Here is a 27,813-nt window from a genome sequence, read left to right on the forward strand (position 1 = left end):
TCAACTCAAGCTTTCAGGCTCAAATTCTATTCTACACACTTCACTTGATTTGCACGCTCTCAACTTTCAGCGTTGTTGACTTATTTCATTCAGTTTCGCGTTCTGGCGTTCGCTGCTAATTTGTTTGTTGAAATCAGTTTAATGGTCTAACGCGGCAACTTGCTTGCAGCCTTCAGCGCTGGGTTTCATTGCCTCTGAGTAACAAGCGATGGACCTAGCCGAGTGACCAATTTTTCGGCAATTCCTTGAACGTGGGTATATACTTACTGACTCTGAAGATGGATATATAGATGTTGTGAGCGTTAGCTGTCCCCAAGATTCATTAAGTAATACCAGAAACCTTTCCTGGGGTTACTGATTATTATATCTGCCTGATGTCCTAAAATGAGCTCGAGCACAATGACCGTCAATACGATTCAGCCGTCAACCTGTTCATTGAGCCTGTTGGGACTCCTCTCCTTGGGTAATGGCCTCACAGTTGATATAAGTAGGTCTTCACCCATTCACATAGATTCTTCGAACGAATTAGATGCAGTGACTACACGGACAACTTGGAAAGCTTTCTGTCTACCCTCTCAAAATAATGCGAATGTAATATCTGCGTAGATTCCTTACTCGAGCATTCGATGTAGCCATCATTGTTCTACTTCCGGAACGTCACGACCGCACGGCGATTCAGCCTAAATTTAATGTTAGCATTATGAGGAACAGTTGTTATATTTTCTTAATTAACCGTCTAAAATGCTTTTTACTTGATACATAAAAGTACCGGCGTCCTCTTACCCGAAATGCAGCACACTTGATGTATGTCCCGTATAGCTCAAACGCGTTCGATTAAATTTACACTACTTCCTAGTCAACAGTAATTAAATTGCTTTTCAACCACATATCTCGATAAAGTTACATCGATCGTATCCGAATTTCCAGATGGATTGTTTCCTATGATCACGTGTGTTTTGCCATGGATGCCCATTTATTTATGGCCAAACAGGATAGCTCAAACACATCTACCTTCAATGACAATTGTCATTGCTTTGAATGAGCAATTTACTATTAGAGACTGAAGAATCCCGAGGGGAGTTCGAGTTTTACACAGCACCAACGAGAGTAGCTGAAAATTACAGTATAATGTCGTTGGATTGTTGGTGTTTGTGTATGCTGCTGGTTTACGGTTATTTAACTCTTTAGAACTCTGTAGAACGCAAAAAACGTAGCATTGCTGGCTAACTGCAAGGTGGATGGAGCACAAAATAAGATTCAAGCAACATCGCAGGACTCGGAAGTTGGCTTCTGAGAAAGTCAAAATCTTGTGACTGTTGATTAACGGCGGTAACGTCTACCAGTAAAGAAAACTCAAGTCAGAAATACCGACGAACGCTCATGCAAACTGGACGTTATGAGTGTATATGGCGTTTTTTGCAGCACTGAAATTGTCCAGGTTTAAGTTTGTTTACATTTGATTTTTCTTCTTGAATTTTGTAGTGAGTTTGTCGTATTTTCTCAGTCGCCGAAAATCTTTGGTGCCAAACGACAGTGACAAAAAATAACGATTGCTTAAGCTTCACGCTCAGTCCTTCGGCGGTCTTCCGAGCAAAGATAAAAATACATCTGACCACACATGAGTTGTGGATTGTTCCTGTAGAAGGTTTCATAACTTGGAGATAATTATGAGGGCATTTTTAGCATGGGTGATTTGAGCGGTAAAACTTCAAATAAATTTAACTGACCAAAATATCGTTAACTTAAGGTGCGCATTCGCTTCCAAAAGACCTGGTTATAAATACCAAAGTGAAAGTGGTAGTTGGAACATTATTATATTTTTCTATGACAAATAAGAATACAATTCTTGCCAGCAGGGCTCCTGGTAAGATTCCACTACTCAGGTTCATGAATGAGTGGTCATGTAGGTGGTCGTGGAATTCGTGCTCACATCCATCTTGTACGTATTCTGGTGAGCTTTCAGTGGAGTTCATCAGGAGGGCACTCCCTTGTCCTTGTCGGGCTTTGAACTCGGGATATTTGACGTGCAAGGCGAGCGTGTCACCATCAGCGCGCGCTGGACATACCTGAAATTCTACGTCTGAACAAGCGACCATGTTCATTCCTGTACGAAGCAATTGTTTTGCTGAACGTCGCAAATCGTCCGTACCACTGTTTGACTGGGAATTCCTCAAAGGTGGATCAATAGATTGACACAATCAAGACAGTTAATGGATCGTTGTTTGAGGTGTCGGGCAATCGCATCAAGGGTGGACGTGTTCAGGCATGAAAATTCGAATGCATCCAGCGCATGCTGGTGGGGTAGTGGTAGCACAATCTCCTCGTTTGTCAGGTATCCTGAGTTCAAACCTTAGTTGAAGATATGCACTGTTGATGATTTCTAGTAAAAGCCAAACTAGAGTGCAGAGCACTCCCCCATATTGTGTGGTATCACCAGAAAAATCACGCTATGGCATGAGGGAGACTGCCTGAACACGGATGATGTGTGCATGTAATATCAAACAGCACTGAACTGATAGCATTTGAGCTTTAGTCAGTTAAAATAGAGACTATCGAGCACTCATGTATTTTTGGAGTTATTTCCTGATGTAATGGTAATAAGAAGGTCAGTAATGCCGGCTTCCTTTTTGACGACTTGATTATGATTGAAGCAGCACGACTGCAATCGTTCCGATTCTCTAAAATTTATTTTAGCTGATCGTCATTGAACGGTCAGGGCGAACTCGATAAAACACGCTGAACGATCGAACAGATTTGATCAGATATTTTGACACTGCATGGTTTATATATTTAGCTTAGGGATGGAAAATGCCTAGCAATCCTCCAAGCTGGAGACCAATTCCGCTCATAGTTTGCAGATCACATAAATAAAGCACTAGTTTAACGTTAGTGTGTTGTAGACTGGAAACTCATTGTTCAGACCTTCGTTTGACGGGCGGTCCTCAGTGTAGCAGATGGTTAAGTGTGCCGCATTAACTGCTCGTCATAATCATCATCATCTTGTAGGCTCGGACGACAGACGTTTGTTCGGCATAAGCAGACAGAAACATGCTGGCTGATTTTTGTACTGCAAGGGCATCCTATAATAGCAGGCACTATTCAGTATCGATTCGCGATAGGGGTCCTTGCGATTGCGACAAACACTCATTTTTATATAAATTTGGTTTTACTGGAAGGCTCACATGGAACTCAGACGAATCTCTAGTTTAAGCTGTTCGTGTAATTATTTTTCGTAGATGCCCGACAAAATTTCTCCTGTGAACAACGTCAACGGAGCTATATAAACTAGTTCGTCAAACAGTGCACAATAAATCTCCCATTGTTGCCTTGTGTCTGGTCATCTGGTTAAAGTAATACCAAGACAGCCGAATATAGACTTACATTCAGCACAAAGACTGGGAGCAGTATCGATCTCATATATAAATTTGGAATTACAAACACAACGGATCCCTAACAGATGACACTCCATCAAAAACAGTGCTCACGAACATTGTTTGGTGTATGTGCATATATGGGTATACATTTTACTGATGACCTAGCTGTGTGGGAGTATTTGCACTGATTTCCCAAACATATTTCGAAAAAAATTATTTCCAAAGAATGTATAACAAGGTTTCGGATAGTTATATTGATAAATGATACGTAGATACCTTTCTAGAATTGTCTTGTCATCACAGAAGCAGCTATTTGATATCACACTACCATTCAAGGGTGATGCTTTGATAGGACGTACAATTGTGTCATACCACTGTTTGCTGAGGAAAAAGGTAAGTATCGACATATTTGAAGAAGAATATAGAGCGGAAAACATGAAATGTCAAAGCTGATTTATCAATCGATTGTATCTGCGATACCAGGACCAAGTGATGTCGATGAACACATCTCAAAGTGAATGATTGGCAAAGAGGCCTGATTCTGGCCATCCAATAAGCGCACTTTGGAGCAGTTTTTGGGCGCTGTCCATGTCCTGGCTTTTGATATTCTTTTCACTCCAAAACATGAGGGCGTGTTTCCAATCGAGGAAGTTACTGCCGTTAATGGGCTTAGCCCAGGTTATGTATACAGGAACAGTCATTTACAATTTTGCATTAGCCGGATAACCATTGGGCTTTGTTTACATCCCGCAGTTATACTCAGTGGAAAGCAACTGTACTAATTCTGGAAGCCACAATTAAATGACTCTTTCTGACTAGCTTTAGTAATGAAAATCACTTAAAACTTCATTTGTATGCCGGAATCTGAAGACCGATAAGTTTAACCCGCCCGTCATTTGTCTTTGAGCCATTCGCAACCTACTTTTACAGCTTAAGCTGCCTTCTGTTGAAGGTGACCCCACGCGCCTTGCTACCCTTTCCGACTTGCTGTTCATTGTTTATTAGAAAACATCCGCACCAAAGTCACAGTTGCAAGCGCTTGGATCCTGTCATTATATGAATGTTGAACACGTTCATAACTTACCTAACTTACATGACTGTTCTAAAAATAGTATTGTCTCAGCCAAACAGAACTCATAATTGATGAGTTAATCGCGAGCAGATAACTATGTGATGCAGTGTACTTAGATGCATCATTATGAAGGGCTTTCTGGCAGTTAGCTTTTCAGTTCCAGTCATCTCTTGTCAGGATAAATCTCTCATTCACTTACTAGCAATCTGTTAACAAACGAAGAATTAGCTTTTAGAAGAATGCTACACGATGTTACTTCCTGCAGGTGGCCGCATTGATGGTTTTGTGCATAATTATGTCCTGTAGGAAGACTTCAAGGACATCAATTAGACAAAGAAAAATCAACGATCTGACAATCACTTTTTCATATTATAATGAAAGGGAGGTTCTTTTCACTAAAATAAATCTCCTCTACTCATTGTACTTTTTACAGCAGAAGAGTGCTGGAAATATAATTGTTCCATATTATTGGTTTAAGCCTAGCTCTCTGTGTGTAATTATATAATCTTTCTTGGTCAGTCTTGAATGAAATTGTTGACTGTAGTGTGATGCCGTCTACGGTTAATTTGTTTTTCCGGAGCCTGGTTAAAGTGTTTGCCATGGGTAATAGATAAAACTTACTAATTACATTGGCACGTTGTATGACACATTTCCGTTTCGTCGAACATTGAATTGTCGTGATAGTTTGCGTGTGTTGAGACCCGCCGAAAAATCTTTAAATTTCCAACCCAAATATAAAAAATTCTCCAAGGCAGACCTGTATTTTGACCTCTTTTAACAATATGAGCGATTCGAGGTTTGAAATGTGCTGCAAAGTGTGGCGGCATTTTGTACTGAGTGACTCACATTCGACCATTCAGCAATACCTATCAAACACCTGACCCCATCATCATCATCATCGTCCTCGTTGGCATCAATATTCACAGCAGTAGGAGGAAGTAAACACACTGTAGAACAACCATGGTGGTTTGTTTTACCAATTCCTAATGAAACTGGGAATAGCTGGGTCGGGACAATGGACTCTCCCCATAGTGACTGAAATACCTGAGGGCCCCATACTTCGGACTTTCATTCTGGCGATCGAGACTGCGCTACCAACCTCGATACAAAACGACCGCCGTACCTTCCTGCAAGAACCATTAGCGGAAGTGACCACGATTAGTATCAGTCTTAAGACAGTACTCAATGAATGTGATTGCCGAATACATACATTGCTAAAGTCCTCTTCGAAGTGACTTAGACAGATTTCCTAGGTGAAGTTCACATAACTCAGTAAACAAGGGAGCGTACCAGTTAGCACCTTGGGGCGATTCAATATTCGCCAAATTTTGTCGAATAATTTAGGGCTAGTCCATAAAGCAAAGATGTCAAGCGGCGAAAAGAATCCCTTGAAGTGACATTCCACCGGTTGTGCCCCAAATGTAATGTTACCTTGTCATTACATCGCATTTCTATGAGATTAAAAACGAAAGTATACCGGTGGAAATGCCAGAATGACCGTCGAGAATCCGGTTCGCAGCTGGTGGTCAACAATAAGTATTTCTATATGGTATCACAGGTGTACAAATTCTTTTTGGGTTAAAAGTGTCCAAAAGCAACTTCCAAAAGGATTCCTTACCGAATGGTCTCTAAACTGGAGGTGTTATTTTCCTTCGAAATTTATTCTCTCAAGGGTAAATTTATCGCGATTTTTTGTCATTCTTAAGATTCATGGAATCGAATGCCAAGCGATACAATGGAAACTGATAATATATCTCGTCTCTGTCATAACAAGTAACAATCCAAATAATCTGTCTGTTCTACCTAGTTGAATTGAGCGCATAGAAAACATACAGAAAACGATCGAACCACTTCTTAGATTTTCCTTTCAGGCAACACTTTGTTTGACTTTGATATGTGTTGCAACTTAAGGACGTGCACGAACGAGTTTCATCTCGCATTCCGTGTCCTCATTTTGTGTAATTCAAGTAGCAGCTAAATACAGGCACGGAGAAGATTGGAAGTGGGCTGAACAGTACAGCTAGTACACACGTAGTCTGTCGCATGCCGAAATGCGTCGTGAATTTCTTTTCGTTTCTGAGCCTTTTGGTAACTTTATTATCGGTAGTCGTGTGCTGCCTTTAAAAACGCAATTCAACCAAAAATCAAGTTTTGATGCCCACAGAACTGTGAGCCAAAGTTAATCTACCTTATTTGTTGCATCAAAGATCGTAACAAACAAATATTCCTACTGGGATCTTAAGTGCCAGATGATGTAGTCGTGCAAAAAGAATTAGCCACCAATTCCACCAATAACGTTGTGGCCAGTTTCGTGAGATGTAGAGTCCGTTGGGCATGTAAATGAAGTTGAATAACTAAGGCTTCCTACAGCGTGTGGTTGTACTGCGAATCAGAAGCATCTTATTAACCCGTGGTTGAATGGGTAGTCGGCATTCTCCAAACCGCACAGCGTTGCAGCGCAAAATGAATGTAACTTCATTTTTCGGGGTGGAATTACTGATTGTTCAATAGGTTCAGCGTCGATCCACCAACACCCGATAACAGGTGGTACAAAACAAGCTGCTTTCGTGTTATTCATCAATTGAGGAATTCAAGGAGTTCATTGGTATGCTTCTCCAGGAACGCCGGAATAATTGTATTGGTTTCAGGTTTACTGTCTATTTTCGTCTTTTGAAGGAAAAATTGCTAGTAGCCCATCCAACTGGAAATCGATTCCCAAATGACAATTGGGCTAATTAGCTCAATCATTCTTCTGAATGGACTTTCATTTTACTGTTTTGGGACTACGAAATGTGTTCTAATTAGCAAAGGAGGTTAAAAAACTGTAGGAATAAGTACACTATCCACAACAGATAGACTACCAGTGTAGGGTTGCTATTCGTGATTCAACTAGCCCCTTATAGTAGTGAAAACTAAACTATTTTGCCTTGATGAATCAGTCATAGTTTCGAAAATCTTTCCCGAGTTTACTCTCGCCATCAACCTACGATTAGTGAAGTCGCTGCGCACCGAGTTTCTGATGGACACATGTGATCAACGCTGTCACTAGTTATCATCACCCTCAAGGATGCAGGCTTCATTAATCTGAGCCATCAAGGAAGATGAAGTTTCTGAAATGTGACGACCCAGCAGCCGTTCCGCAAATAATCTTTGGGTGATCTAAGTAGTTTAACAGTTTCCGGGCAGCGAGTACTTTTTGAGGTTTGGTCATATTTCTTCTTCTGGATCTAACCCTGTGGATCATATTCTGAACATAAAACATCGCCCTGGGTACTTTAGGCTTTCGTTTGTCATGACTGGACTTGGCACCCCCTACTTTCTCCAAATTTTCGCAATGGATTCTTTGTAATGAAGATTTTCACTTAATAAACCCGTGGCTATCTATATATCACCTATAAGAACCCTGGCGCATAATCGACAATTTCCTGAATCTTTTCTACCCCAGTTTTGCCTACTGCCAACAACATGCTTTCAGTAAAGAGGTAGCTTAAGGCAGTCGACCATAGAACTGTTCTCTTTCTTTTCCTGGTCGGGTTTCAACCAAGCGAAAGCAGTGCCCAACACAACTACGTTTGTGTTAACTGTATAAACTTCAAATTATTGGAATCCCACGTCTTCCCTACCTCTGACCAATGTGGTTTTGTGCTCCACGCATTGTCCACTGGCGTTATAACTCCCAATATTGTCCATTCAAATTACCACTTGGAAGCGTGGAGCTAACTTTGAACTCTTTGCACAAATGCAGACTATTCCTGAAGTATTCATTCTCTTGTGTAAAACTTTGTCCTTGACGAATGATTTTTATTTATATCTTCTGGTACCCGAGGTCCGTTATTAAAACCAAGAAACCAATAGTGCTTTGTAGAAAATCCGAGTTTTCTGTAACGTAAATGGCGGCATTATGAAGACAGTTGGTTCGCGATCTTGTCCATACTCAATGTCTTGTGTTTGGAGATTAGTTAGTTCATCAAAAGAGAAGATGATTCAAGACGGAATTGACGGGTCTAGTGTCTTTGCGAAATATTTGGAATTATCTGAACGTCACTTGTGGGGTAGAGTCTTCCAATTATATTCTAATCTGATTTGATCAAATGACAAATTTGTTTCTGCCCCCACGCATCTCTAGTTGTTTACAAACTTGATTCCCCCATAAGTCTGGTTTGCCTGACGCGTTTAATTAAATCACGCCGAACGAATGTTTCTCCCGAGCTCGATGAATTGGAAACAAATAATGTTTTTGAATGATCTTAGACACCTACCTACGAATAATGGTAAACATCGTCCGAATACCCTAAGTCCGGCTATTGCGAGATACTAAGTCAAGGTTGTTGTGACCTTTTTAAGAACACCCATGAAGATAATCACAAAAGGGCGAAAGTTGGAATTACTCTACTAAACCTTTTGGGTAAAGATAACAATAAACTTTCCTCTTTTTTTACCTCTGTTCGGTAAAATCGCTCCCACTAAATAAGCCAATGATTCTTCCTAATCCTTTGACGGGCTACTCAGTTGTTTTATTCACCACTCCGAAAATGGCAAATACTCGGTAAACCGCTTTACCCTCAACTCTCTAACAATGATATTCACCGAGGTGCAGTTTTAACACCAGATCCACTAGCATTTTTACATTTACGGGGTGCTCCGCCCGCAATTCTGTGTAATCCTCGGATTCGGATTCGTTACAACTTAGAATGAATTTCTAACTGGATTTATTCAAACCAAAGTGAATTTTAATCCCTCTGAGTGTCTGAAAATGAGGATGCCTCATCAACACTCTGAACTCACCACACCGAAGTGGTTGTATCTAAGGCAAGATTACCGAGTTACACATATTACTCCGTTGCACTGGGATCGCACAAACTCAGCCAGCCCTTCACAAGCAACAGGGTTTTTTAACTATCTACGTGGTCTCATTTATGAGCCTGCTTTTGGACTTTATTTTGGCATCCTTCTGTGTCATTTACAGCTCGACCTGCTGATGAAACATTCGCGTATATTTTGAGGGACTCAAATCATTTCTAAACCCTGTCCATTGAATCACGGATGTAAACTTCTTTTTCCGTTCTGAAATATTTGAGTCTTTTCATCCCTACCTTTATCATTTCGGTGCTTCTCAACAAGCGGCAAGTTAACCTGGCAATGAATTAGTATAAAATAAGTTGGTTATTACATAAATTCCATGCTAAAAACGTGAGACTATTCGACAGAAATTCTATGGAAGATTCTCCTTTTGATTACTATGTCGTTCCGGTTTATAAACAGCATCAGAATTAGACAAATATTTGACTTCGCATTGTGACTAAAAATATCCGCCTGTCTACTTATACATTCACTGACTTATCGTTTAATCTACCTATCTATCTATCTATCTATCTATCTATCTATCTATCTATCTATCTATCTATCTATCTATCTATCTATCTATCTATCTATCTATCTATCTATCTATCTATCTATCTATCTATCTATCTATCTATCTATCTATCTATCTATCTATCTATCTATCTATCTATCTATCTATCTATCTATCTATCTATCTATCTATCTATCTATCTATCTATCTATCTATCTATCTATCTATCTATCTATCTATCTATCTATCTATCTATCTATCTATCTATCTATCTATCTATCTATCTATCTATCTATCTATCTATCTATCTATCTATCTATCTATCTATCTATCTATCTATCTATCTATCTATCTATCTATCTATCTATCTATCTATCTATCTATCTATCTATCTATCTATCTATCTATCTATCTATCTATCTATCTATCTATCTATCTATCTATCTATCTATCTATCTATCTATCTATCTATCTATCTATCTATCTATCTATCTATCTATCTATCTATCTATCTATCTATCTATCTATCTATCTATCTATCTATCTATCTATCTATCTATCTATCTATCTATCTATCTATCTATCTATCTATCTATCTATCTATCTATCTATCTATCTATCTATCTATCTATCTATCTATCTATCTATCTATCTATCTATCTATCTATCTATCTATCTATCTATCTATCTATCTATCTATCTATCTATCTATCTATCTATCTATCTATCTATCTATCTATCTATCTATCTATCTGTCTATCTATCTATCTACCTATTTATTTATTTATTTATTTATCTATCTATCTATCAATCTTACTCCGCGTATTTATCTTCTGCCGATCTATTTGTTGGTCTGGTCTTTTGACCCGGGACATCCAGTATGATTCCAGACGCCACTGGTACAGCCTGTCCACAGTAAACTGGAAGACCGAAAAAAATATGACGACCTCAAAATCGCCATCAAGCTATTTTCACCAACTGCAGAGGCATGAAGTTGCTCGCAAAACATGCGCAACCAGTAAACCACCGCCACGCAACACTACGCTCTCCCGCACTGATGATGTCAACTCGAATGGCGATGAAACGTTTGCAATCAAACTTTTCAGCTCAGAAAACAAGCCAACGACCATCTACACTACCTGAGGTACAAACATTTTCCTCCATGCTAAACTTATAGGATACAGCTATTCCACATATTTTAGGCTTGGGATTCTCTGTAATTGACTGCAGTGTGAAAGAATAAACATCAAATCTCATTATTGAAGGTAGAGATTATCATTTTAGCACTGCCGAGTGAATGAGTTTCGCGTTGCCCGTTTTGTCAACATGCGTACACTGGAGATCGCTAGATATGAAACATTGTGCAGAGTCATTCTTTGTTTGCTCAGCTGGGCGTTTCAATGCCTACTGGGGTGATATCTTCGGTGCTTGTTTGGGAGTGTAGTGGGGTGTACCAATCTTCTTTGGTTGAACGTTTGTTTTGTTTTGTTTTGAGCGTATGTCAACATAAGTGCTGCTATCTGAAGCTGTGACCTTTGAGCTTCTCCTGCTTCTCATACTCTGTTCGGAGATGAAGTAACCTCTGCCTTAACCTCTCCGGTTTCCACACTGTAACCGTTGTTAATCTGACCCTAAGAATTTCCATGTTTCTTGGCTCGCTAACTCAATGTTCTGCTCTGTTTGAGTATCCCAGTCGCTATGTTGGTTTTGTGCACGTAGTAGTGCATAAATTGCAACAGCTTCTCAAGAAAACAGATTTAGTTGAAAAATATCACTATTGTATCAAATGGGACGTTTTTCATCTCGTCTCCGGCTACAACCATCATACCTGCGTTTGAGGCTAAATACCCCTTTCGCTCAAAAAGCTGCCCGCGTTTAACCGCGTGACGGTGAATCACAGCGAATTACAACAGTTAGTGAACTTATGCTCTTGAGTCAGCAAGTTACTATCCTAAAAGTTGGCTTGTGAGAACATTTGAACGAAAATTTCCTTTCCAACAATTCAAGGATCATGCCAACAGCAAAACTTTGTTTAATTATTTCAACACGCTAGTAAAACCAATGTTATCAATAGGTACCAGACAGAACCACATTAAGGACTATTGGCCAACAAAGGTGACCAAGAGAATTGTCGGCAGAACGAACAAAACCATGTGGCTTGGTGAGATTGGTTCACTCCATTCGTGTCGGACAATTTGGAACAAACCCGTGATATTTATGAAGCAACCTCCGGATTGCATCTATTGAATGTCATATATCACTCTGAGATCGATACAAATTGACTGGATATCCGTTATTGAGTGTTCTTATGCAAGGAATAATTTGTTTCACTGGATGTCAGTGTTTTTATTTAGTGGGTAAAACGCTCACTCATTTTCAGTTGCCTGCTACGGAAGTTCGTAATGGAATAACTTACTTGTACAACAATATACTTTCGGCAGTGATTTACTTGTCGGTAGTGCTCTATACGTTTGCGGATAGTTTTTCATCGAAAACAGTATTAACCGTTAGTCCAAGCGCAGATTTATGTCCATAAAAACAGGAATGCCACACAAAAAAGTAAACGTTTGCACGCAAAAGTGCGAAGGTACTGAAGGCTGATTTGTATTAATAAATGTGACAGTTATTTCTGTCATATTATTGAGCAGTCCATGGTTGGGCCAAATAGAGTTAAACACATACCCCAAACAAGAGTTTTAAGCTAGAACTAGTTCCCCATTAGGTAACGGTTTTAAAAATCCAGCAAGCGCAAACTACTCTGAACCAGTAATATGGACTTGTGGAAGACAATGCAGCAAGTGCAAATAAATATAGGACTTGTTCATAAATTCATTAAACAGAGTCGCCAAGTCAAACATTTCAGTCCAAAAGTCGTAAGCATATCTGGGAGGACCCAGATGTGTTTTTTGGACAACGGAATATACCCCTACAGGACGCTGTTAACTCAGCTATCCACAAAAACTATTGTGAAGCCCCGTTTGTTCAGATTGCATTTGGTGACTCTCAAAGAACCATCCTGTCGGTTGCAAACTAGCGTCAGTTGAGGCTTAATTAAAAAAACATGAGTGCTCTAGCCACGAAACTGTCGATAATTAAATTCCATAAATATAATGTTGCTCAGCAAATACTGAAATCAACTGCACGTAACTAGACAACTGTAGCCTTGCCTCCCACATCAGATAGTAGTCAAGGTGCACTGGTTGCTTACAGAATTTAATGCGCTAATTATGAGCTACTAATTCCGAAATGGCAAGCTTAATACGTGTGTGTGGTGGAAGTTCTCCTAAGATAACTTACTTGGAAGGGTGAGATGTGTACTGCATAATAAAACTAGTATGCAGCATAATTTGAAGACCACAGGCTTACAATACTCATTATAATGATTTTGTAAACACCCAATAAAATGGCTGTTTTGAATAGAGACATCCATTCTTTGATTCAAGTTACTTCATGGGCAAACCAATGAAGTTTCGAAATTTCCCAGACTCGTATCTTTTCGGTTCGTTAGCACAGTCAGGGCGCATATTTAGACTATTCACGCCTTACCTTAATTTTTTAGGAAACTGACATTAATTTTTTTCTACAGTTTGGATTATATCAGTTTCCATTTTGCGGGAAGCTATCAAAAAACACTGTGGGATGGATGCCGCTAGTTTTGTTGTTTACTCCGGGTCGATCATAACGGCCAAATACGAGCGTGCAGAATAAATCCCTCTACCCTATCGATTGTAAGTCAATTCACGACAGTCATGCTAGAAATGTTATGTTTTAACATAGTGGGTAGGAAATCTTGTCAGTTGAGCTACATTTCTGAAACCAATCACCCCGGTGCTTGGCTAGAAAATCACATCAGAGTACAATTCACTTTACCTCATCATAAAACGTTTACTGTGATAGTCATCCAGAGTTACCCGGTGTTTTACTGATTTGCAACTTCACAGTCATATACAAGCTGAATTTTTAGACGTCCCTAGTTTAACTGGGTAATGACTGTGCACAGTAGAGTCTTGGTTACCGCGATAGGGGAACCCAATATGCTGCTGGACATTTAACTAGTTCACCTCCGATATCCTGGAGGAGGAATTCCGCTACAGAGGTTTTCAACTCATACCATCGTGTTAGTTTTCGTGGGCTATTCAAGTGAGGTTTTTCTCGGGAGCGAGATAACCAGGTCAGATATTGTAGGAGGAATCATGACTGTGCAGTGATAACTTCGGCGTTCGCTACTAATCGTAGTGCTTTAATTAGTATTTACTCGTTTGCCTATTTACAGTTACTCCCATAGCAATGGATATCGGCTAACTCAGATCTCTCTGAATTAGAACTTTTCGGAGGGGAAAACGGCCCAACTGCTGACTAAAAATATATTAAATTGTTAATCGGTGAAAACCTCTGGGCTTTGCGGTAAAGTAAGTGGTTTTATCCCCCATAATCTGAAGGCGTGTAAATAGTATGGCTTCAGGAAATCAGTCCATTAATACACTCACTGAGCCCTGTCCAATATTTACTCGGAATGGGAAAGCGGTCAAGTGATCCGCTGCTGATGATGTGGAGGGTGACTCTTTTTTTATTGTTGGCCCACTGATTGGACATTTGCTCCCCTATTTCATTCTCACCCTGCACATGACCGGACGCCGGGTAATCTGTTCGGGACCAATAACTGGGACGGAGGCTTTGTAAGTGTATATTTAGCTTTGTCTAATAATTCTACCATGGTCGCCTGCCTGAAAATCATATTTATATCGCTGTAAGAATATCGCTGTGGAATTTTATTATCCTAAGACGGGGAAAATGCCTGAAATGTTCTACTATTCTGCGGAGAGGACATTTCAAAGAAAAAAGACAAAAGCGTTGACTTACAACGAATATGAACTTGTCAGAAATTTAGTTGATGACGGGATAAGTGAAATATGCACGAACACCCTTCTCAGTAGAATTTTCGTCCTTCTCTTCTTGAATAATTAATCTGATCAGTCTATACAGGAACAGTGATTACTGGATCCCATGGAAGGATATGAGCAATGGGTGCAGTTCGTCACACAGGAATTAGACGTTCAATCGCCCGAAATACAACCCAATTTAAAATGCAGATAAAGACGATTTTATCAAGTCTTACAACCAAATTAGAGCATTGCAAAACAGAAATCAGAATTTCCGTGCGTCCCAGCTGGTGTGGGATTCCAGGCTGTAAACGTGATTTCTTAGACATAGTGAGTTTAGTCAATGTTCAGTGTTTCAAGCGTTGGACTGGTGGCACAAATAAACAGACACGATGTTCGCTGCTCGGCACGCAATCAGGTCGACCTGCTCACTGCAAATTAAATGGATCAGATTGGGTTAGTTTTAAGCTTAAACAACGACGCCTTTCATGGATGAAGGCTAACAAGACCAGGGTTCGGGGTTTTCGCTGTGTGGAATAACTGGGCCTTGACGGAAAGTTAATCATAAGCCAACTCTTCGTAGTAGTCCAGAAACAAGTGATATATTTCGCCTAATCTGAAAATTCTGACGGTGAATCAGTCAATGTGACTTCATAAACATTCAGACTGCTAAAATACAACACCAAAAGTTACATTTTCATGTTATACACTAGACCATTTTACATCCATGTGTTCTTCTTAAAACCCCAAGTGAACCCCAAACCCACCATATTGAGGCTGACCTAACGGTCATCAAGTTACCAGTATGCATCAACGTCCCTTCATTATCTGAACGTTATGGGACCTAGCCGAATACCGAAGCCGTAGAATAGAATCTTCAAGTGCATCGATAGACAAGCAACCTTATTTCACAAGCCAGCGATTTGGTGAATGTCATATGCGTATATCTGCACAGGGGTTATGTTCTCAGTTATTCGGTTAGACGATAACCGGCTACAATCAGAAACCCGATAGTCCGAATCGATTTCAACAGTTCTGATATGTCGACAAACTTTTAGACCCCTCCAGGCATACTCCAGTGCTGTTAATGATTAAGAGTTGCGTATACACAACGTCCGGTTCTTTTATGTTATTCTTCGTCGTAAGTTGTTGACTTACTTACACCAAATATTTTGATGTCTAGCATGCGCTTTTCTACTAGATAAGATTTTCAAATGTCCCACTTTCAAACTTAGAACTTCTCTGAATCATGAATCCTGTATTTGGGTTTTTGAGAAACGTTAATCAAAGTGAATGAAATCGAATAAGTTTGGACCCAAAATTAAACGGCGAGATCAAATTGTATCACAGCGTCGCCGAATATCACTCATTCCATTTTATTCCAATATAATGAAATCCAATCCGGATTATAGAACTACTTTACGGAAACTGAATGAAAGACTTTTCTCTCACTGTTGCAATAACCAATCCGCGTCTCTGATTTAAGCTTTGTCTGTCTGTGCCGACAAATGCATAAATCTGATCTCAGCATTTCATGCTCTGTGGTGTGACCCAAAGAATGGTACATCCGATACTCTGTTACGAATATCGATCAAACTTTATTGCTCAGGGACAAACTAGAAACACTCAAAATGCCGGCAAAATGTAATCTACCGGCGAGCACATTTTTTTTGCCCTTGGGGGTTTTAGGACAGTGAATAAAGTGGGATATATGAAAAAAAGTAGAGAAAACAGAGGAGAAACTAGGGAAGGAAAAATATTCGCTGCATCAAGCATTGGCGTAGACAGGTCCGAAAGAAATTATGATAAATTTCCGTTAGTTCTCGGATAATAAATATATGAATCAATAAAAAAGCTGGTTAGCCTCAATGGCGTCGATGACATGTATGCAGTATGAAGTATACTGCGTTTACAAAAATCTGTCAGTATTCATCGGAGAACTTTTATCAAAAATTCGGGGCCTTTCCTGGTCTCTCTTCAGAATCCATTTCACCTATAGACTTTATTTCAATCACAGAATACCTGGATGTTTGAACGCTTCCTTAAGTTACTGACAAGTATCAGTTTACGTGGCACCAACGGTAAAAAAGTAACAGACGCTGATGAGGATATTCGAAGATGGGTCTAGGGTCAGTGAAAACTGATAGCATCCGTTAAATCAATCCCAGTTAATAGCGGAATGCCACTCAAGACTTTGAAAAGACCCCATGTACTCATTTGAGGTTTATCCAATGATTTGATCCACATAAAACGATTTCATTTGTGTTCATTAGGCTTTGTCACGTGTGCATTCGCATCGTGTTGTTTACATTTAATGCCAATGAGGCTACGTTTGGTTTACAAGCAGAAAAACATCCCTCGCGCAAAATGAGTAGGTGTCAATACTCATATCTTTCATCCGAGTTTGACATTCCCTGAGATGTCTGTTCCAATCAGATATCGAAACGCCTTTTTCCATTAAGGCTGCTCTGTCCGGGGGATACGATATTTAATATTCACAGACTACCAACCTGTTGGCCTTGACCGGGCCATTGTCAACACCAAGTTATCAGCCCACACGGGGAAAGATATCAAAAAGGCGAAACTGGGGAACATATTGTACCTTGGAACGTAGCAAAGAAAGTTTGGCGGGATTCTTTTAAAGCTGGAATGGCTGATTATCTGCCAAACTCGTGTTTTTCACCTATTATGCACTTATATTAATGTCCAGACAAGGGGAGAAAAGCTATTTTTTAGTCGCACCTGATGGATCTTCCGAAGTAATCGTTCATCGGAGGATGAAACACAATTAGGAAGACTGAAAAGTCATATAATGAACTGGAGGAAAACAGAACTGACTTTGCGAGCAACGTTAGGTCTGGAGGTACGTTTTTGAAAATCGTTCTCAAATCGCCCTTACTTTGTATACTGGTTACGAAAACCAAGGTATTGACAGAAAATAAGGGAGTCAGCCTCCACATCAACTGCTATCCATGCATGTCACATAACCAGGAATAGGAATGACTTCGTTCTCAACTAGAGTGAAAATGTTTCGGAAGTCATCAATCTGGATTATTCTGGTACAAATCCACCGATCCTTCGACAAATCCTTCTGAATAGTAGCCAAATTCTGTTTTAAGTGTTCAGTAACAATATCATTTCCTTGTTGAACATTGCTTTTTAGGCAGAGATTTAACAAATTTCTTGAGCAAACTAGACAGCATCATATCAGTTTATTGGCAGCAACCTAGAGTGACGTGAAATGCTCAAGTGACCTGCCACCGTGTATGGGGCTGTGATTTTCCGGTTACCGGAAAAGTAGTTGAAACTGTAGTACCGTGATCTGAGCTAGAGTGAGATATGATAAATCCCAAATAAGCATCCGTGAAAAGTATAAAGAAACCAGGGTCAAGTAATCGTAGGAAGAGGTATCTGTTGGTTTACTGAAGAGCCGTTCAGCTGGTTAGACCATCGAGGATGGTATGCACGTAAAGAGGTCTAAGCGCTACAAACCAAATGGGGAGATAACACGCAGTAATAAAACCTAGAGCAAAATTCCAGGGACAAAGCTAATTGTACATCGAAACCTGTCCTCACTCTTTCTCTTGCGCCAAAAAGCAGCCGAAAAAAACAATGATGTACTGTGTTGGTTGCTTTTAGGCCAGAAAACTTTTTGAAACCATCAGAAGACAGTAGTTGTGTTGCGTTTGTTCACCCAGCTATTCGTCGTGAACATAAACTGCCTGTAGAACAGCATGGTTGTTGACGCCAAGGTAATCAGGGAGACCCAGATTCCTAATGGGCCCCTGTGCAAGTATGAACTTTTTGGATGAATATTTCATTCGTCCTTCGGGGCAATTAAGTTGTTACTATAGACCTTATCAACCCGTCGATGCAATTGTGAAAGAGGTTCTCACTCATTATGGTCCGAGACGGGTTGAGAAACTAACAAGTATCACAGTCTTTTTATCCCTCCTACGTGTTCTAACAATGAGCTGAAGCTGAAAACTGTCTGAAAACACTGCGAAATGAGATGAAATTTGACTAAAAACGGGACTGTCAATCAATGGTGAGAACAGGAGAAAGGCTGGTATGAAAGCAAGATTCGAGAACAAACGTGACAATTTTTCAGTACATATGAGTTTGGAGGTTCATGCTCAAGCAGCAGAATCCCATCCCCGCCAAGCTGAACAAATCAAGGCTGATCACGTTCCAGGCAGACCTGTGTAACAAACGTTTGTGGTTTTCGTGACAAGTCTTCACGAAATCGCTATTATCACACGAGGGCGCGACTTATCGATATCTCACAACTTTCACTTTAGTTCAGCAGTTAACTTGTCTCTTTATTAGCTGTGTGATGTATTGCTAGCTTATGTAGCACTCAGTCGGTTATAAGTAGAATTATTCTAAAAACAACAGTCAGCAAACTTACCAAAGAGCATTCGCGTAGGATGCATTTGCAATGGGGTGTCTCCTATGCAGATCTGATGAATGGAATAAACAGATCATAAATTATTTCTTGCACACCTCACTTGGTGTTTGTATGCTTAGGAATGGAAGGTCGCAACTAGTCACCATAAAAGCTTAATTGGAGCAAAGCATTCCGACCAGAATCTCCGAAGTGTCAGTAAAACGTAACGATCCAATAGATGTCAGGAACCTGTCTCCCGCAGGAGTAGCAAAAACTGAACTTGTGACCTTCTCGGCGAGATTCGTTTAGCCGGGTTAAGTGAATTCCAGCGGCACCTTTCTGCTTACATGAAAATAATCCAGCTTCATAGCGTTATCATTTTTGACGTTTTTTCTAGTCTGCTGAGAATGTCACACAGCTTTTGTTAACACTTGCCTGCTGTGGCTTGGAAAAGGCGATTTAAAGGCAACTGAACGTACAATCACTTTTCAACATTTTCCTTAAACTGACGTTAACTTCAAATTCAGTCGATCGTCTTAAAACGGAAGGTTCTGAAAGGGCGTAGAATTTAGTGTTGATTTTTTAGACACAAGACCAATTTTTCAGCTCAGACACATGACAGCTAGTTACAAACTAGATGACGTTCATATATCACTGTTTTGGTACCGATGCATGCATCCCATCATTCCAAGTTCAGTTCTCAACACAAGAAAAAGACATCGCCCTCTGTTAAATGTGGGATCTGCTAGCATTTTGAAATTAATACATAGAGTGTAATCAAATGTACACTGTGGATTTATTCAGCAAGGAGGAAAACCAGTGTCAAACTTTTCGACATGGTTCGAACGTCGAAAATTTTTCTGATTGTGTGCAGCTGATTTTCATCGTTGCATGCAAATACAAGTAGGCGAATTCACGGTAACTTGATGAGCATGCTATTAATTTTTTATTTATACTGCTACTGTACACTGCGAAAATAAAAATACTGAATTTATGGATGGATACAGTGTAACATTTAATGAAGTAAAACTGCGGAGTAACTTAACTGTCATCGAACTGTTACAGCCGTCCACAATACCACTTACTCTCAAATGGAAGAGTTGCATTGGTTGCTGATGCGAAACAAACAAAAAACTATCTACTATAATAGGAAATTTGAAATTGTAGGCTGGTAGCAAAGGAAAACTGCCAATCTTATCACATACAGAAAGCACAACTCAAGTAGCAGTTCACATAGGGGCCCCGATTAACACGCAAGCAATCGTTAGAAAAACGTTCATCCATTAAAATGCGTGAATCTAGCTATTATCGTGAGTGAGCCGACAAAGGCTGCGCCATTTTCAAGTGGTTTGTCACAGTGCATCTTCTAAAACCGGTTTGTTTCCAACACAGAATGATCGACATCTATCCTTCTCAAATATTTGTCACATTTTTCGGCCCAGGATACATGTTCATCAGAAAATAACTCAATAAGTCATTGATTATTTGTGAAAAGCTTATTAATAATTAGAGAGTCTACCACTGGGTCACTTTTAACCTTCCTTGTATAGCGCTTGGTAGTTCGCTTTGGGTGGTGCCGTTCCATTCTCACTATCGGCCCTGTACATCTGTTCATTCCCTGAAGATTAGTGTTATCGACTATCGAGGCGATAACTATGGTCTCCGGTAGTCGAAATCACATGTAACAGGAAGTTATGGTTGAAAACTGAGGGCGACGCTTGATGTTCAGGTACGTTTAACACCCCCAAGATGGCTATTTTGATACTGTGATGCATATCAATGACGTGACAACAAACTACTTCTTATTTTGTGAGTGATTTCGACATCTGGAATGCGGCCCGTATTAAAACAGACTATTTTTGTTTCAATGGGACAAAATTTTATGGAATGAGCGAATGAACTTCCAAGTTCCACCAAGGTTGACAGAAGCAACTAGACGCAAGGTTTTAGCTAATGTGTATGCTTAAACTTTGTATTCGGAAGAGTTCTGCATGGACACCGCACGGCCACACTTTACCTCACACCTTACCTCTGCGTGACTCTCACAAACCCCATTTTATGGACACACCTTGACCATTTGAAATTGGTTTTAAGCCTAAATTTTTAATCATTCATGCCGTTTTGTTCATCCCATGCATGTGTCTAAGACAGAATAAGGAGTATTGCAAACGTTGCATTGGCTCATACTCTGACGTTCTTAGTGAGACCATGAGGTTTCCCAAGACATTTCTTTCTAATTATACGACCGCATAAACGTGATACAACGAAGCCTCACACTGACTAACCTCCCAATATGAAGTCCTAGAATTTTGGGATCTCCTTTGGATTGACCGTATGCTCACCGTTAAAATTAGTATGGAAGCTGAGGGCAACCTTCTAAAACGGATGGGGCATGCAATCTTTCTCAACCGATTCATTGCTTTGTTAGGTTTACTCACTTACCCTAATATCTCCTATGTGCTATCACCGGAAGCATTTCAGGTTTCAAATGCTCTCGTGTTGAGATTTAAAACGAAGGCGAACCGGAATGTGCAAAATACGGTCACTTTAAGTCAGATAGCCTTGGCTGAGATGGCTATATTTGGTTGTTCATATCAGGGCTTGTAATCGTGATCCAGAGTGTGCCAAATGCGTGTGTGTGAAGTGGGCAACAGCAGTCAGTTCTATTTGATTGAACTTGGCATTTATGGGTGCAATATGTTCAGGTGTTTCCCACGGCCTTTTCTCAGGTGGTTTGACAGAACATCAAAGACTTAAGGCCACCCGATACGCGGCCGTTCCTAGTCTAGCGAGTGAAGGCCTTGATGACCGCCACAGGAGGAGAATTAAGAGAAAAATTCAGAAAGGGACTTGTCCTCTTTTGTAATGGAACTAATCAGTAAGAAAATCGGTGTTTAGTCAGTAGGAGATTAGAAATCGGTCTTCAAAGTACAACTGCCTTTAGTATCCAATGTCAGTTAGTATATTCCGATTATTAGATCAGAAAACACTTCGCTCCGCACAATGCAAGCTTGCTGAGTTAAGTCCGTGCATAGTTCAAAGCTCTTTGCGTGCTCGTTAAATATCCAAATATACTCGCTCGTGACTGGTCCGCACTGACCAAGGCAGCTGAGCAGGTTCTACTCGTTAATGACAGTCAAATTTCGTATATCTTCGAAAATTCTCCTGAGCTACGCCAGGACGGCTCTCAACAGTCAAATTTCGTATATCTTCGAAAATTCTTCTGAGCTACGCCAGGACGGCTCTCAAATTCTGCAGTTCTATCAACTCGCAGTAATGCATCTGGAGAAAAATGGAGATGGAAATTTTCAAAATGTCGGTAATGTAAGGAGATTTTTTATTTTTCCCGCTCAGACCTCGTCCTGTAGGCGACTCTAGTTTATGCTGATTTTATCACAGAGAATAAGTAGAAAACCAGACATCTGCCAACAACCGTCGCTTTACTGCGTCATACTTTTTTTGTATTTTCGCCTTATTTCTGCAGGAAAGTCGAATCGAACTAGAAATTTGAATGTGATAAATCAACTTCGCTGCCAGTATTTGGTGGTTGGTGCTACCCAGATCTCGCTATAGCATCAGCGCTCTCCCGGTAAATGAATTGTCCACTGACAATATGGTAGTGGAATGGTCGGCACTAGCTCATTTGTGTAAGTTTTTACTTGGTGAAGTGAAAAATGTGAACTTAATGGGACCGAAATTTCAAATGACTATATGGATGATTTCACTCTCTTAAAATCTATGTTCTGCATGCTGCGAAGAAATACATTGAAGTTGCAAGCATCTTGTCAGGCATACACGTTTCTTGCCTGCTTGTCTGTCTTTTATCTGCTATGCACTTTGAATCTTCGGTCTGCGGATCACTTTCGGTCTGGAGAAAATTGTTTTGACAAACAGCGTCCATCTTCAGTTAAAGAGTTCAAAATCTTATGGAAGACCATTGATTTCTTCCTATACTTATTCTTTTGCCTAGCTTAGTACTGGCGCTTCTCAATTGCTTTTACTTACTTGTTTGCTGAATGTTTCGTTCTATTACGGAACGCTAAATTCTCTCCCTCAAATCAAGGGGGGTATTGATTAGTTACTTTCATTGAACGCTTTTCAGACCCTACTTGCGTAAGTGAATATGTTATCATGATATGGCTAGTAAGATCGAAAGATTGTAGTCCACATAACTTTGCACAAGGTGAATGTGAGATTTTAAACCAGGTTCTGGTTTCTTCACCTCTTCTTATCTTGTTTGAGTTATTATCCTCCAAGTGCCTTTTCCTCATTCTTAGTACACTTTAACTCAAGACCGTCCAAAAAGCGCTTTCTTACAGTTAAGGGACTCGCTGCTCTTCGTTACCATACTTTCTGTTGCTCCTTTCTTGGGTTTAGCCCCTAGTTTAGAGACCTCGCTGAAGCATAATCACTAGGAAAACTCACCAGCGTTTGTTTTGATTGCGTTTATACCACATACATCTTAAACGCAAAACATTCCCGTTTGCTGTACAACAATCAATAGATTTTCTCTTGCATCTCTGTGCTTCATGATGTCAGTTCCACTTAAGCAGTCACTTGGCTGCCTTTAGATATCTGCGCGTACCAAGAAAAATGAATAAGAAGCACCTGACAACAGCAGCGTTCTTTTTGCACGTCGGATGCACCTCACTCAGGTGTCCAAATGGCTAGCAAACTTTGTATGCGGATTAGCTGAAGAGGGTAGTCTCGGACAACAAACCAGTTGGATAGGAATTCAACTGAGTGGTGTAAGTTAAACAAGATATTAGGGGTGTCGGTCCTACACCTTGAAGTATTGGGGAGAACAGTCTGGAATTAAAATTGGATGACTGATGTTGAGTCAGCCAATAGCATTATGGATCATGTATTTCTGGAGGTCAAAATCTTGTTAAGAATGTCTTTCTTATCTCAAACATGTTACTTAGGTGTTTCTTCAGCACAACTACAGTTAGGAATATAATCATCCGATTGATAGACTGTGTCTTAGACTGTGTCTAAGTTATGTGGCATGCTTTTAACCGGAATGAGCCACTGAAGATGATTCAGGTGCATTCAGTTGCTGAGGAACTGAGCATTTTAGAACTGAAAAATATGAAGCACGGACGGTGCCGCTTAGAACTCCCGGTATCACTTCAAAATATCCTGCACATTCCGTCTTTACGCTTCACAAGCCTGGTGGACATTACATCGGTTGCATGACTATCTGAGGACGCAATAATTAGCATGCGCTAATTAATGTCCACCTTCTTTACCTCTGTTCACTAAGTGGACATGCAGCGAAATTCGATTCTTTCAGGGGCTTAAACCAACAAACATTAAAATACTCAGTTATGCACAACACTGCACATATTCGGACGAAAAATTAACTGCGAGATTTTGCAGCTCAGTGGTCGCAACCGTTAGCGTGGAATTTCTGAAATCTGCACGGAACATGTGGTTGGATTCAAATGATTTAATTCAAGTGAAACTGGTTACATCATAGTGAAAACACCCATCTGCAGGTATATTATGAAGGGGACATAGATTTAAGGATCTCAAATAATCGTCACTCCAACCACTCTGAGGTACGTGACTTGCTGATGACGTAGCTAACATTAATTTTGCTCATTTGACTGATGTGTAATTCACTCTTTTCACAGACTAACGTACCTGGAAATCGATGTGATTCCCCTCTATCCGAGAATACACATCACGGCCAACGCGCACAGACTGCTGCCTCCGTTAAAACGGAACTAGAGCTTATTTTAGAGTAGTTCACTACCTAGGGGTTTCTGTAAGCTGGCCGCAAGCAGAAAGTTACTTTAGGTAATGGAACTTTGCACGTCATGTGCTTAAACTCTAAGCGTGCAGAGTTAAGTTATTTCATTTTGAAACATCTGCACCGTCACTTCCCCAAAGATAATGTCCGGACCAAATTTCTCAGCTTTTCTACCTATAGAATATTCTTTACACGCTTTCACACTAAGCACGATTAACGTGGCATCCAATAGCAGTATCGAACCAGCGTAAACTCACCCACCTTTCTCGACTCCTCTCAACAGTGAGGCACACAATTTCTCCATTAAAGGAGCTTCAGCTCAGTGTTGCTGATTACATAGAGGAAAATGTTTGTTTCCATAACGTACACTCATTATTTTTAAATTTATCGTCTAATCGATTTATCAAACCTTGTGATTTGTTGAATCTCCGAATGATTTCTTCGTTAGTCATTCAACAGTACACAGTAATATGATTGGATAGGCACTTCTACTGGAACAAATTCCTAATGGGGAGAGCCTAAGCTTGATTTTATTCAAAATTTTTGCCTTAAATTACTGTACAAATGCGTAACCACAACCGTGATGCTCAGTTTTCACAGAAGAGCACCACATAACCAGCCCACATTATACCTGGCCATTCAGTCCTTGAAGACGAATGGTCAAAATTTCAGTATCAGTTTGCTAACGAAATGTACTTAGAGACAGAAACCATCATGCTACTAACTAGAGAGCTTGGTCAATTTACATGTTGTTTGAGACATACTAACTTTCAGTGATATCCCCTTCGAGTGTACGCCGGTTTTCACTTCTTAGGCTAGACTATTGTGGAACGAGATACTCTGCGTTGCATATGCCTTGTTGTCCTTCAGGATGATCGACAACCTTGAATGGATTCTTGTCCTTGCGTTGTGTTTTTCTGGGAGCAAAACTTGTTGGAATAATTGATGTGAAAAAGATGGTTCCGTAAATATATTTAGCTAAAGAATTAAAAATCCAGCTAGTAAATAAGTGTTGAGACACCACCACTTCCCTAGGAATTCAAAAGAGATCAACAAAAGCAACTTGTGCTGCTACATCATTGTCATCCTGCATTCTGTAAACTAATCACAGATACCACTGTCATAGCAACGCGCCTACCGTGCACTGGCACCCATGTGACATATCTATCTTCATAAACCTTCAAACATTGACTGATTCCAATGACTTCAGCCGTTTGGATTTTGGCAGTTGCTCCGCTGACTAGCTGTTTAATACTTAAGGGATTATGTGTGCTCAGAAAGACCAGATTCCGTCGTTCTTGTTTTAGAATAGGCGGCTAACTAAAAAATTTGTTCACCGAGGTTAAACATACCCATGATCAAGTTAAGTGTTCTGGCAGCTCGAAGCATTCTTTAAACATAGTGTACTTCGAAAAGTCATTAAAGTGACGTGAGAGGGTGAACAAATAGACCACAAGTTTTCCCTTCAGTTTGATAAAGTCCAGTCATCATATAAATCTTCATCAACCTAGGACACTGTTGTCTATACTTTATGCGTTGTTCCTTCGTGAATGGATGGAACCCAAATGATAGGACGAATAGTGCTTTTGGTATGCTCAATGCGATGCTGCCCATACTACAGATGTTCTACATGATTACCTCTGAAGATGCTAACATCCGCAACTCACCAGTCACATTATTTGGAAGGATGACGACAGTGTCGTACTGAATCCACTTTTTGGCATCCAGGTTAAGTAACATTGCTCCAAAGAAACCCCATTAGATTGCGTATCTGATCTAATTTCCGTTTCTTCCAAATGATTCTCTCTTAGTGACCCCTGCCTCTCTGTGAACTACGCAATCGCTCACATTAATACCCACATTTCATGATCCATACGATTCCTCTGCCGATTATGGCAGATTTTCTGAATACGTTTTTGCTGTGGTTTCCGTGTGACCGTTCCGCAGGAACCCCTGGTCCGCGCAAGGAGGGAATGAATTTAGATCAACAAATAGCCGTTTCGCAGATTTTTTTAGAATGGCACTCAATTTATCAGTACACTGGATAAATTTTATGACCGTTTGTATGTTACACCGTTTCAATTTTCTTTCCTGGCGTAAAACCTGGGATAAGTGCCCGGATTTCTTGGAAGTTAGGAGTAAAGCTCAGGATTCCAACATAGCGTGAACTTTATAAATACCGTTGTTTGGACAGTGTCGCTGATGAAGTTAAACGTAGTTGAACCATTGTTTCGTGAAAATGGGGTCCAGTCGTTTTCAAATGAAGGCGACATCTGGTTTTTACTTGTTTACGCACCCCGTCATACCTGTCAGAGTAGTCTACGTTTGCCGTGAGTTACACAACATATACGAAATATCTGCTGTTTCAACTAGATTTGATCTACATATTGCTCAGCAAGCGATATTATCGTTTGATTTTTCGGGGCAATCTGTGCAATCGTCACGTATGAAATGTCGAGAGCAGTGCCGATCGATCGAGTTTGAGAGGACTATGAAAAACCCAAAGTGTTGCTCCGAGGCGTCATCTCTCCCTGCATTTTGAGTTATACTGGAAGAGGCTGGCAAGGATGAAGACATCCTGTCGAAATATGAGTTGGTCCGGAACATACTTTAACCGGTTGATTGTTCCGTTGACTCGGTAAGCCACCAAATTTTACCGAGTTTCAGCACTTTGTGGTTAGCACCTGTGGCAGTATATCAGAGCCCATCTCCTGCTAAAGACTGAATTATGGTTCAATTAAACTACTCAGAACGATGAAAATTGTAGGACAACTACTTAGAAGTGTGGTAAAACCCTTCGAAATTTCATGGCCGGCTTCATCCTCTTTGGAGCTCTTCCGGTAGGTATGCTTTCAGATTAAACGTGTTAACTTGAACCACGCAGAATTATTTAAGATGGGTAAGTAAAATTTTGCGCATGCACAATTTTGCTCAATCTGACATGCGCAAGCCGGATGTCATTTACTGGTTGACAAGAGATTTGACA

Source organism: Opisthorchis viverrini, assembly GCF_000715545.1.
Source record: "Opisthorchis viverrini unplaced genomic scaffold opera_v5_221, whole genome shotgun sequence".
Taxonomy (NCBI): Eukaryota; Metazoa; Platyhelminthes; class Trematoda; order Opisthorchiida; family Opisthorchiidae; genus Opisthorchis; species Opisthorchis viverrini.